The sequence below is a fragment of the Ornithorhynchus anatinus genome, chromosome X5 (assembly GCF_004115215.2).
Source record: "Ornithorhynchus anatinus isolate Pmale09 chromosome X5, mOrnAna1.pri.v4, whole genome shotgun sequence".
Lineage (NCBI taxonomy): Eukaryota > Metazoa > Chordata > Mammalia > Monotremata > Ornithorhynchidae > Ornithorhynchus > Ornithorhynchus anatinus.
The window spans coordinates 47997439-48011028 of record NC_041753.1 but is presented as its reverse complement, the minus strand read 5'-3'; positions in this window follow the sequence as shown (position 1 = coordinate 48011028).

Below are 13590 nucleotides of genomic sequence, written 5' to 3'. Positions count from 1 at the left end.
CCGGAGGCAGGATGTGGGCAAGAGGTCAGTAGCAAGATAAACGAGATTGAGGTAGTGAATAGGTTGGCAATAGAGGAACAAGGTGAAGCATGCTGAGTTGTAATAAGAGAGTAGTGAGGTTAGGTAGGAAGGGGCAAGGTGATTTAGTACTTTGAAGCCAATATTGATGAGTTTTTGTTAGATGTGGAGGTAGATGGGCAACCCCTGGAGTTTCTTGAGAAGTGGACTCAAGCCTAAACTATAAGACTGTCAGTCTTACTGTCTTACTGTCTCTAGATTGTAAGCTGATTGTGGGCAGGGAATGTCACTGCTGTATTGTACTGTTGTTGTACTGTCCTTTCCCAAGTGCTTAGTACAGTGCTCTGCATACAGTAAGAGCTCAATAAGAATGATTGAATGAATGAATCAAGTGGAGAAAAATGTCCTGAATGTTTTTTGTAGAAAAATGTTCTGGGCAGCAGAGTGAACTATGGATTCGACTGGGGAGAGACAAGAGGTTCAGAGGTCAGCAAGGAAGCTGATAGAGTAATCGAGGCAGGATAGGATAAGTGCTTGGATTAATGTGGTAGCAGTTTGGATGGAGAAGAAAGGGTGGATTTTAGCTATGTTGTGAAGGTCAAAGTTGAAGGTGAAGTGAACAGGGTCGATATGACATCTGGATTAAATCAGGGTCTGTGGTTCGTGCACAAGAGCAATGGAAGCATACTGTGGTACATTGGTTTTGAGATTTAAGCAGCTACAATGTGACAGAAACTGTACTAAGCCCTGGGATAAATACCAGATAAAAAATTCAGACATGGCTTCTGCTCCACAGGGGAGAAAGACAGATGTAGACTGGAACAATGAGAATTAGAAAAAACAGTAAATTACAAATAAAGATAAGAGCAAATTAAAGATGTAAATATAACATTAAAATAAGTATCAAAAACAATACGTGAAGGACAGGCTTCAGACATTTGGTCTCTCTGAGGAGAGGGGGAAAATGCAGCGTGGCTCAGTGGAAAGAGCTTGGGCTTGGGAGTCAGAGGTCATGGGTTCTAATCCCAGCTCTGCCACTTGTCAGCTGTGTGACTTTGGGCAAGTCACTTAACTTCTCTGGGCCTCAGTTACCTCATCTGTAAAATGGGAATTAAGACTGTGAGCCCCACGTGGGACAACCTGATCACCTTGTAGCACTACCAGTGCCTAGAACAGTGCTTTGCATATAGAAAGTGCTTAACAAGTACCACCATTATTATTATTACCCACATACACGTGACACTGCATGTGTTTTAGTCAGTTGAAATTTAATGAGTGCTTACTGTGTGCCAAGCATTGTACTAACCCCTTGGGAGAGTTATTGGGAGAGTACAATATCCCACTATAACAGACAAATGTTTAGTACAGTGCTCTGCACACAGTAAGCACTCAATAAATACAATTGAATGAATGGGGGGGATACAAGCAAATTGGGTTGGGCACAGTCCCTGTCTGACATGGGGCTCACAGTCTAAATCCCTACTTTAAGGATGAGGTAACAGGCATAGAAAAGTGAAGTGACTTACCCAAAGCCACCCAACAGAGTTGAGATTGAAACCCGTGACTTCTGACTCCCAGGCCTGTGCTCTATCCACTATGCCACAGCACTTGTCTCTCGCCATGCTGCTTCTCTAATTGTCTGTCAGATATGAGGAGGGAGGGCATTCCAGGCCAGAGGCAGGGCATGGGTGAGAGGGCAGCAGTGAAATCTCAGCATTGAGATAGAGGAGTTTGAGGTACAGTGAGAAGGTTAGCATTAGAAGAGTGAAATGTGTGGGCTCGGTTGTAGGAGGAGAGTAGCGAGGTGAGGTAGGAGGAAGCAAGGTGAGTGGGGAAACATGGTCTGAACATTTTTTTTGAAAAATGATCTGATCAGCAGACTGAAGTATGGACCAGAGTGAGGAAAGACAGAAAACTGGGAAGTCATGTCTTACTGCTGTTGTACTCTCCCAAGTGCTTAGTAACTAGGATGTACCACAAATCTCCCCATCTAAAAAGCCCTACTAAAATAGAGTCTTCTCCAAGAAGCCATTGTGACAAGCAATTCCAGTGGTCTCCACACTTATGAGCTGGAAGAACAAGCTCATTGATTGATCGACTTAGTAAACTCAATAAATGGCTTTGATTGAATGATTCAAATTAATTTGGACTTCTCAAATCAGGACCTGACAGCCATGCTGTATTAAAAGAGACCAAGCAAATATCTCTTCACTATTATTTGCCCCTGCTGATTGGTAAGCCTATTTCTTCTCCATGATTCTTACCCAAATCATATACCCCACTTAATTTTTTGGTTGATTTTGACTCTGGACATTTGAAAATTCACTTTTTAAGACTAAAAGGGTAGCTAAAGAGAAATTCTGTGATTTCTTATGAGAGACATAAAGGGGTAGCAATCATTTCAGTTATGTCATTATAACGTCTTAGGATCTTTAACACCACTGAGATCCATGAGACGTGCATAGCCTGGTAGCATCCATCTCAGTCACACAGGGTGGCAATAGAAAAAATGAAAAGTGGCATAAGACATATACATTTGGTACATCTTGGACTTAAAACTAAATTGTACTTAACATCAGTAAAAGGAAAAAAATTAAACATTCCACCACATAAAACTGAATATAAAGGAAGAGGGGGAAAATGACAAAAACAAATGTAATCCTAACAAAAAAACAGTCTTACTCTGGAAGCTGCCAGGAGAGAAGGGCAGCTCTTATAATGCACCTGTTTCATTTTACAGAGTCCTCTTTGGACCTACAGCATCCCTGGCCAATTTGCAGATTTGACTACAGTTATAGAACTTTCACACATGAAATGAAACCTCTGAGGAAGAAAAAAAATTAAGAAGCAGAGAGAATAGGAAAGCAATTCTCCAGATAACGAGAGATGGACTCGAGTACTAGATCAACGTAGATTTTTACATTTTAGGGCTTTATTCATTGTTCTTCAGGAAACTGACAGCTCAGGGAATTGCAGCAAAGCCATAAGTTGTGTGCATGTATGTATTCCAGTATGTATATTCGTGTGTGTGCACACAAATACATGTGTACACATCATTAGATGAAAGTTATTCTTCCAGGGCAAGAACCCATCTTTACTACTCTTGTACCTTCCCCGGACCCTGATCCAATGCTCTGCCCCTTGCAGGTTCTCAACAAATGCTGTAACATAAAAGTAAAGGCTGAGAAGAGGACAAAAATGAAACTGAAAAAATAATTCTGAAATTGATTGTTCTTTTTGTATTCCTTTTCCACGTGAGTATACCTGTGTTGGATCTCTTTTTGGGCATGATGCTGAACATACTGTTAGTGCTTGAAGAATAAACACTGTTACTGCTCTCTCTAATAACCTGGACACCAAGAGTTAAAATGACCTATCTGTTAGTTAATAACTGAACCCAGATTTGGAGAATGCACTCTTTGGGTTGTAAGAATTATACCATTATTTTGCCTTGTTCTCTTGCACACTAAAAATTAGAAGAGAAACAGGTAGCCCTTCTACACCCAAAACATTTGAAAATAATAATAATAGTGGTATTTGCTAAGCTCTTCCTATGTGCCAGGCACTGTACTAAGTGCTGCGGTGGCTACAAGTAAATCAGGTTGGACATAGTCCCTGTCCCACATTAGGCTCACAGTCTTAATTCCCATTTTACAGATGAGGCAACTGAGGCCCAGAGAAGTGAAATGACTTGCCCAAGGTCACATAGCAGACAAGCATCTGATCCTGGATTAGGTCCTTCTGATTTCCAAGCCTGTGCTCCACTCACTAGGCCACTCTACTTCTCTAGTACGGAGAAGTAGAGTGTCTGGCAAGGCTCTTGATGGAAGCTCTATGAAAGTCCTGGTAGTGGCTAAAAAAATAACTTCCCAGACAAAATGATGACCAATAACTAATGTTTAGTCAAAATGAGAACATTAACATTAAGGGAATTCAAGAACAGGGCCAAATGGAAGTTACACCCAGATCAATATTGAAAGGTTTCCATGAAACAAACATGGCTCTTTGGGTCAGTGATCCTATTTGGTAAATTCCTCAAAGATCGTCATAAGGCTGCCATAGGTAAGTGACTGTACCCTATCCCATGCATTTAAGCCTTGGTTTCAACAGGGGTAGAGAAGTCGGGGTAGGGAAAGGGAAGGAGGCAGAATGAGATGTTTTACTCCTCTCTGTCTGTCTCTAGCCACTTCCTGCAGGCAGAGTACTCACCTGACATTTGCCTGGAGAACCACAGGTAAGCGGGGCAAAGTGTCCAGGTATCAAGGGCCAGCAGCCCCCCAGCCCAACCCACTTCTCTAGAGACTACTGGGAAAAATGCAGTGGTAGCCAGGTCAATGGTTGGGGGGAACGAGTTCAGATCCAAGGTGTGCTCAGTCTGAGAGTAGAGGGAAGACCCTGTTCCCTGCCTGAACCCTGCAGCTGTCACTTCTCTTGCCATTCTAAAAAGGGATAGTGGCGTTTATTCTCTATGGAATCAATTTAGTCACCTATATGTATTTGGTCATTGCTTTTACATTTCTTCAGTCTTGTCCTATGAGCTGCAAGCTCATTATGGACAGGGATTGTGTCTGCTAATTCTGTTGTATTGTACTCTCCCAAGAGCTTAGTACAGTGCTCTGCACATAGTAAGTGCTCAATAGGTACCATTGATTGACTGATTGATGTGCTGCTGACTTCAAATGGTTTCTTGGGAGTGAAAAAAAGTGTTATTCAAGAGTTGGACTACAAAATATTCCTTAGGCACATTTTAAACCAAAAATGTGCTCTCCTTTTCCTCAGAGATTCTAGTTTGTTATCAAATCTACAGGGTTTAAGTGAGCAGACTACCTTCCCCCAACTAGAGAACTAGCTGATTTTTCAGCTAAAAATAATAGTAAGTAATAAGAGTAATACTAAGGTGACAAGATGCAAAGAACAAGGATTTCTATCCTGCTTTATTAAGCAGACACACTAGGCTATTTTGAATAGTGAAGTGCTTCAGATAATTTTCCAGCAATTTGCTAAAATATTTGATATAGGACTTTTTCTCCCCCTAAATGAAAGGTAGCTTTGGAGACTATTCTCCTCTTTGAAGCTGCACGTTTGACTATGCAGTCAGTGAGTGATACATATTGACTCATGTTCCATAGTACTGCCAAACAGTTAAAATTATTAGTCAATATCAATTAAGACAGATAATTGAAAATTAGACAGGGATTTTGAAGGCTCCTAACAACTGATTTTGATTTAAAAGTACTTAGAAATCTCCTAGGACAATGAACAAAAGGCAAAGAGAAGGTTTCATTTTTTAAAAAGCATCTAGGACTGAGAGGTGTCTATGGGACAACAGTCGGAAATTTTGTGTAACACCTGAGCAATGTGTCAGTCCTCTGTGCAAATTTTGAAATTGCTATTTGGGTTTATTTTAATTCAAGAGACTGGTCTTAATCCTGAAAATCAGTCGGCTCAGAATGGATATCTTTTCACTTGCAGAAATAGGCAGGTTTAGCAGTTGGGTGTGCAGTGCTCTCCTGTCACAATCCCATACAGTACTTCCTCTTGCCCTCAGATTGTAGGTAGTTATATCTTGGAAGGATTTTTTCTGTAACTTGATTTATGGATTTTTATCAAGTTTCAGTAAATGTAAACTAGAAAGCACTGGCTCCTTTTACAAAAGAAAGTGTAATGTATAGAGTACATTTTATATAGCCGTTTTTCAACATAAAACAAATCATAACTTCAGATTTTCACATGGATGTGACCAACAATCTGTCTCACACACATCTGTGTGTTCATTTTTTTGTTTGTTTTAATGGTATTTGGAAATGACTCAACGTCATTTGATAATAATAATAATTTGTTAAGCACTTTTCCTTGGCCAAGCACTGTAGTAATAATGGTATTTGTTAAGTGCTTACTATGTGCCTAGCACTGTTCTAAGTGCTAGGGTAGATATAAGGTAATCAGGTTGTCCCACGTGGGGCTCACAGTCAATCTCCATTTTACAAATGAGATAACTGAGGCCCAGAGAATAATAATAATAATGTTGGTATTTGTTAAGCGCTTACTATATGCTGAGTACTGTTCTAAGCGCTGGGGTAGACACAGGGGAATCAGGCTGCCCCACGTGGGGCTCACAGTCTTAATCCCCATTTTACAGATGAGGTAACTGAGGCACCGAGAAATTAAGGGACTTGCCCAAAGTCACACAGCTGACAAGTGGTTGAGCCGGGATTCAAACCCACGACCCCTGGCTCCAAAGCCCGTGCTCTTTCCACTGAGCCATGCTGCTTCAAGTTAAGTGGCTTGCCCAAGGTCACACAGCAGACAAGTGGTAGAGCCGGGATTAGAACCTACATCCTCTGACTCCCAAGCCCGTGCTCTTTCCACTAAGCCACTCTGCTTCTCTAAATTAATAATGTTGGTATTTGTTGTTAAGCACTTACTATGTGCAGAGCACTGTTCTAAGCGCTGGGGTAGGCACAGGGGAATCAGGTTGTCCCACTTGGGGCTCACAGTCTTAATCCCCATTTTACAGATGAGGTAACTGAGGCACAGTTAAGTGACTTCCCCAGGTCACACAGCAAACAAGTGGCAGAGCCAGGATTAAATCCATGTCCTTCTGAAGGTGTCAATATTTCATTTTGTGGTAGGGGGACCTTAAGTCTGGGGCTTTTAGGGGGAAAAGCTGCATTATAGATGGCAGGTTTTTTGGGCAGCTAAGCTAACATCTGCAAGTTTGCAGTGGTATTAAACTTCCTAAATGCTGTGAGAACTCGATCTATTAGATACAACACACCTCTAGACTGTTAGCTTGTTGTGGTCTGGGAATATATCTGCTTATTTTTACACTGTACTCTCCCAAGTGCTTAGTACAGTGCTCTGCACACAGTAAGCACTCAATAAATGATTGACTGAATGAATCCATGTCCTGGAGCAATTTCCATGTTGTCACCTATGAGCCAGACACAGCATCAAATGACAGGATGGGACTATCAAAAAGATCCTATAATATAATCAGCTCATCAACACTAAAGCAATGTTCACAACGCCAGAGCTCTCTTAAGCGGGACATGCAAGAATAATAATAGCGGTATTTGTTAAGCATTTAGTATATGCCACACACTGTACTAAGCACTGGTGTAGACACAATACAATTAGATCAGACACAGTCTCTGCCCAACATGGGCCTCACAGTCCAAAAGGGAGCAACAACAGACATTTAATCCCCATTTTACACATGAGGAAACTGAGGCACAGAAAAGTTAAGTGACTTGTCCAAGGTCACACAGCAGGCGAGTGTCAGAGCTGGGATTAGAACTAAGATCTCCGGACTTCCAGGCCTATATTCCTTCTATTAGTCTATGATATCAGTGAAATATCTGATCAGCTACACAATGGGGTAGATGCGATCAATTGATCAGTGACCTCAAGCATTTATTGGATGCATATAACTGTACTAAGCACTTGGAAGAGTACAGTAGAGCAAAGTAGATATAACCCCTCCTCTCAAAGAGCAATCAGATCAGACACAATCTCTGTTACCCACAGAACTCACAGTTTTAGAGGGAGGGAGAAGATTTATTTTACAGATGAGGAGACAAGTACAGTGACTTGCTCAAGACTAGACAGCAGAGTCTGAATTAGAACCCAGGTCCTCTGATTCTCAGTCCGGTGCTCTAGCCACTAGGCTACGCTGCTTCTCTACTAATTCTACTGGACTCCCCCAAGGGTTTAGTACAATACAGGACTCTTGATGGATTGATTCAAAACTAGTGGACAGTTTGGAGACCACTTCAGTAGACAGAGCCGCAACTGCTTTAGCAACTGTTAAAAGCACAGCCAGGTGATATGAGGTGAATACTGTATTTAGGTGAGACTTCTGGAACTATTCTAAAAGCTGGATAAAGTGCCTGTGCTAAATCTAGATTTCCAAGTTGTTGAGATTGTTTGATAGAGTGCCTGGGGAAACTTCACCATGTAGTTCTGAGAAAGAGAGAGAAGACAGACCAACAAAGACAGAGAGACAGAGACACACATAGACAGACAGATGGTAAGTACTGTGAGTCAGGAGACCTGGAAAACATCACAAAAAAAGACCAGAGGTCCTAACGTCTATCCCAGCACTGTAACTCATGCTCTCTATTTCCTATCCATGCTGCTGTCACTGCCGACACCCTCTCCTCCCCCCCTGCACCCCCCCCACACACCTTACTTCGTCAGAACTGGGAGTTGCATTTCAATAGGCAGATGTGCTCACTAATCAGATCCTGTCAGGGAGAATCAATATGAGGAGGGTGGCCTGTAAAGCGATGCTTTAATTGATGGAATACAGTCAAAGTGTCTCCTAGAAGCTATCATTTCTGTGGTGGTCTGTACTTTGGCAGGGCACACACCAACCATTTACTTATATAAGCTGCATCCACCAGGATTGATTTAGAGGTTCTGTAAGTGTGAATCAAAACAAGCTAACAGAAAATGGGTACACAGATTAGGAAAATTAAGTGATTACAGAGTAACAAACCTTGGGTGAGCAGACCAAATACTAGGTGGCTTGATAAACTTAGCATTAGAATGAAACTTGTTTATACTGCTATTCACTTAAATTAATTGTTCCAAGAACACTTACAGAACACGCAAGTGAATAGGTGAATCTAGTGGAGGATGTGTAACAAATGAGGAGATTGAAATTTAGCCAGGTAAAAAGACAATTATTGTCTGTGTTACAGGGATCGTTGCCAATTCAAGCTTACTGGTGTGACTAATAACGTCTGAAAATACTAATGCTGTAGCTTGTGCTCAGAGCAGAGATTGAAGGATTAGGGAGGGGCTGAGCTGACAGAGTGATGGAGCCAAACAGCTCAGAGCATTCACTCCTGATATATAGGATCAAAGAGTGAATTCATCTTTATCTGATGTTTTGGAAAACCTCTACTTTGAACACAAGCTATGTAAGAAGATGATTCATCATTATCATCATCATCATCATCAGAGAGGCAGCATGGCCTGGTGGAATGAGGCCAGGCCTGGGAGTCAGAGAAACTGGGTTCTAATCCCGGTTTTGCCACTTCTCTTTCCTTCAGTTCCCTCATCTGTTAGATGGGGACTATGACTCTGAGCTCCATGTAGAACAGGGAGTGTGATCAACCTGATTATTTTGTATCTACCCCAGTGCTTAGAACAGTGCTTGACACATACGGTTATAAGCAAATACCATCATTATTATCATCCGTATTTATTGAGCTATTCTGTATTCTCCCCTTACCACTTACCTCCTTTTTCCATCTGTCCCACCACCTCCAGCAGGCTCTCAACTACCATGTGACTAAGAATGCCCATCAGACCTGATTGACATTCTCACTCAATCAGATCTTAGTCATTTGACTAATTTTTGTGTAGACTATCCCTTTTTAATCTTCCTTCTCCTCTTGCTTCTCTTCTTCCTGGCCATCAGAAACTGTTTCTCTTTAAAGAATGCTGCTTTCTAGTGCTTCATATCAGTTGCGACAGACCAGAGCAAATTTTTAAAAAGTGTCTGGCAGACCAGATCCATTATATGGGGCCTCAATCCAGAAGACTGAGTGACACAATACATTCAACAGTGGATTTTGGTTGTAACTGTAACAATGAAAAATTCTAATATGCCTGGATAATACCTGTATTGATATGGTGTGTAAATATCAAATTAATTTGAGAAATAGAAGCAGTATGATCTAGTGGATAGAGCACAGGCTGGGAGTCAGAGGATTATGGGCTCTAATCCAAGATCTGCCACTTGTCTGCTGTGTGACCTTGGGCAAGTCACTTAACTTTTCTGTGCTTCAATTCCCTCATCTGTAAAATGGGGATTAAGAATGTTAGCCCTCTGTGTGACAGGGACTGCATCCAAACCACTTATCTTCTCTCAACCCCAGTGCTTAGAACAGTGTCTAGAACATAGTAAGTGCTTAATACCATAATTATTGTTATTATTATTATTAAATAGAATGAATGGTAATTATAAAAGTGGAGTCACACGTAATGCCAACCTTAAGAGGGACTGAAAGAGGGTCATGTAAAGATGACTTTTCCCAAACACATAAGTAAAGGGGATGGTCAAGAGGCCCATGCTCGCAGATATAGCCTTGGCCCGAGCACTATGAAATAGCAGGAATACATGGGTGAAGATTCTTCTGGTTGTGCGGAAGTTTCCTTATGCCATGATTGAAGATCTGAACAGTGTCACCAATAACATAAAAATGCTACACTGCTGAACCTGTGGCAGCCTCAGGACTGCCAAGAAAATTAGGGAACTGTCTGCGGAGAGAGGGGTTGTTCTTCTCTGGACCCAGAAGTCCACAGTGCTTGAGTTTTTAGAAAGCTAGTTGAGTGGAGATTGAGCACATTCTAATTTATCACCTAATTTCATTTTGAGTAATTTCCATCTTCCTATTGCTTCCTAACTTTGGTATCTTCTCTTACCAGCCTAGACAGGTCAGCTTAATGTTGTGCAGCTGTTAAAACACCTGTGGTGCAACTCCTTAGAGATAACTAAATGGTAGGAGTGAGCAAAGCAAATTGGGGTCAGAGTGCTGTCTACATCATAAAGTATTGTTCTCGCTAATTGTTCTAAATGGAATTGCTGAGATAGAGATAGTACTATTTACCTTTTAATTATGTTTTTAGAATGGTTCTTTTAAAAAAGCCTTTGCCCAGGTTCTGGAATATCCTCATATAAACCAACACAACTTTTTTGTTAAAGTTTCAAGATGTTTTTAGAAGCAGATTTTTCAAAACTTTAAATATCAATAAAATAAAAATAAACAACTCTGCTCAAGTGCAGTGGGATTGTTCCTTATGAAGCCAATCAATGAAGACCCAACTGAGCTTATAAGAACAATAGAAAAGCAGGTCTGCTAAGGGATATCTGTGTTTCCTCTATTTCTCTCTCTGCATATGCACAGTAGGAAAACCTGACCTTGGGCTAGGTTAGACAGATTAGCTATAAATGCATAATGTTCTCCTTCTGTCTGTACTAGCCTAGTCAGGCCCTTTACTGTCGCTATCTTTGTCTTCCTTGTTTATGTTTACATTTATTGTGTGTCTATGTCTATAGCCCTAAGAGTGTTTCTTTCTATAAAGGGGGTGAGACAGGAAGGAGGAATGGGTCTGTGGGTGGTTATACTATAAAGGTAATTTGAGTATTTGGATACAGATACATATATATGTGAGTACATGCATTCACGTGAACCACAGCATGGCCTTGGAGAAAGAGCACGGGCCTGGGAGTTAGAGAACCTGGGTTTTAGTCCTGGCTCTACCAATTGCCAGCTGTGTGACTCTGGACAAGTCACTTAATTTACCTGTGCCTTAATTACCTCATCTGTAAAATGGGGATTAAGACTCTGAGCCCACTGTGGGACAAAGACTGTGATTATCTTGTATCTACTCCAGGGTCTGCCACATAGTATGTGCTTAACAAATACATTTAAAAAAACCCCAAAAACACTGTTGGGTTTTTTTCCTGGATCCAATAAGCATTGGACATTGAAGGAGGAAAAGTTTTACCACACTAATGATAGTTCCTGATAGTCCTCCAAGTGCTGACAATGTCTATCCTGATGAATGAGAGGCATGAGTGAGATACATAAAGCCACACTCTCTCATTCCTCAACTTTTACCCATGCAATGTCCCCTCACTGAAATCCTGACAGTGGCCACTGTGGCTTTACATATATGGCTACACACACGCCTCATTCCTCAGCATAGAACAGAGGAACAGCAGTTGAAGGAAGAGGGAGGAGTAACCATCAAGTGAAGTTGCTGTTGCCCACTCAGAGGAGCTAGTTGAGCCGAGAACTCGGGGTGACCAGTGATGGGCACCAATAATGGCTGCACATGACTGCAGTTTCTCTAACCTCCTCCCGCTGCTGGTCTTCTGTTCTGTGCCTGCTCTTTTACCTCCTGATGCTCCCCGATTAGACTGTAAGCCCCCGATTAGACTGTAAGCCCGTCAAACGGCAGGGACTGTCTCTATCTGTTGCCGACTTATTCATTCCAAGTGCTTAGTACAGTGCTCTGCACATAGTAAGCGCTCAATAAATACTATTGAATGAATGAGTACTCTGTCACGAGTCACCTGCCAATGCCACCATTTCCACAGGCTTCCAAGGATTCCTGTCTCTGGCTCACTGGAAAGCAGACGGGAGAACAAAGGTCAGTGGGGTATTTGTTAAGCACTATGTGCTATGCATTGTACTAAGCAGTGGAGTAGACCCAAGAACATCCGATCCCACGTGGGGCTTACAGTCTAAGTGCGAGGGAGAACTGTGGTTGCATTTCCTCCCCTTAGTAGAATTTCCTCCATCATGTCACTCCTGCCGGATTTGGGGCTGCAGCAGTAATCGTCTCTCCTCATCCTCATCCTTTTAGCTCCAGTTCTGCTCCTGAGGAAGGTAAGACTGCAGAAGCCTGGAGGGTGGGGCCCGAGAGACAGCACAAAAAACACTTTCCCCACACCTCTGGTCCCCTTATTTTCCCAATCATCAAGATTATTTCTTAACAAAGCATTCAGAAATGGCAACCCAGGCAGTGACAGTCTCATTTTATTATGGGCATACTCTCTACTTGAAAAGGAGTCAAAACCTGAGTTTCACCTTATTTTGTTCTAATGAATATTCTATCCACAGTCAGCCTATACTCTAGAAGTGATAAATATATATCTTCTATTAAATATATATCTATACCTTACATATTTAATATATTCCCTTTTTTTGCCTTTGGGGAAAAGTAAGTTTTAAAGCTACAAAAATTACAACAAACTATTTCAGATTTCAATATTTCTGTGATATTTTACATTTCATTGGGTATTTTACTTTCCAAGCTTATACATATATAGTAAATGGGAAACTAGGCCAATCAAATTCAGGATAAATAATAATGCCTAAGAATTCATATGTGACAGAAAATATAAAAATGAATTTAAGTACTTCTTCACCCACTATGTCACTGAGCATCAAAGAATGCAAAGTATCTGTACAGAATATCCAGTCATTTGGTGACAGACATATTAGGCCCTTGGAAGAGTACTCTGATGAGAAGATGTTAGCTAGATATTTTTGGATTGTCCTGTTAATTTTAAAAATATAATATGAATATTTACAATCATAGTGATTATCAAACTGAATGTATGTCTTTTTCTGATAAGGTAAAGGAATAGAATACTGTGCTATTGTATGTTACCTAACTGCATTTGTGTGTCCTTAACTAATAGAGATTCTTAAATAACCTACACTATTGCTTCAGCTTCAGAAAACAAAATAAAAAAATGCTATGTAAGATTACCTGTTCTAGAAAACACACCACCATCCCAGGAGCTGCACAAAGCAATTCACGCCTTGGAAAATCTAAGCACAAGGTAGAATTTTAGCTTTCTTTTTATTTCTAAGCCTCAGCTGTAGATTTTCCCAGGAGTTTCACAGAATGTGAATGAGGCCCATTTCAAGACAAAGCACACAGCTACAGTCGTCACCATCTCACAATCCCTGTAAACTGTGCTTCCTAGGAAGTGCATTCGCTTGCAGTATGGAGACTATCAGATTCTTTGTTCTTGCA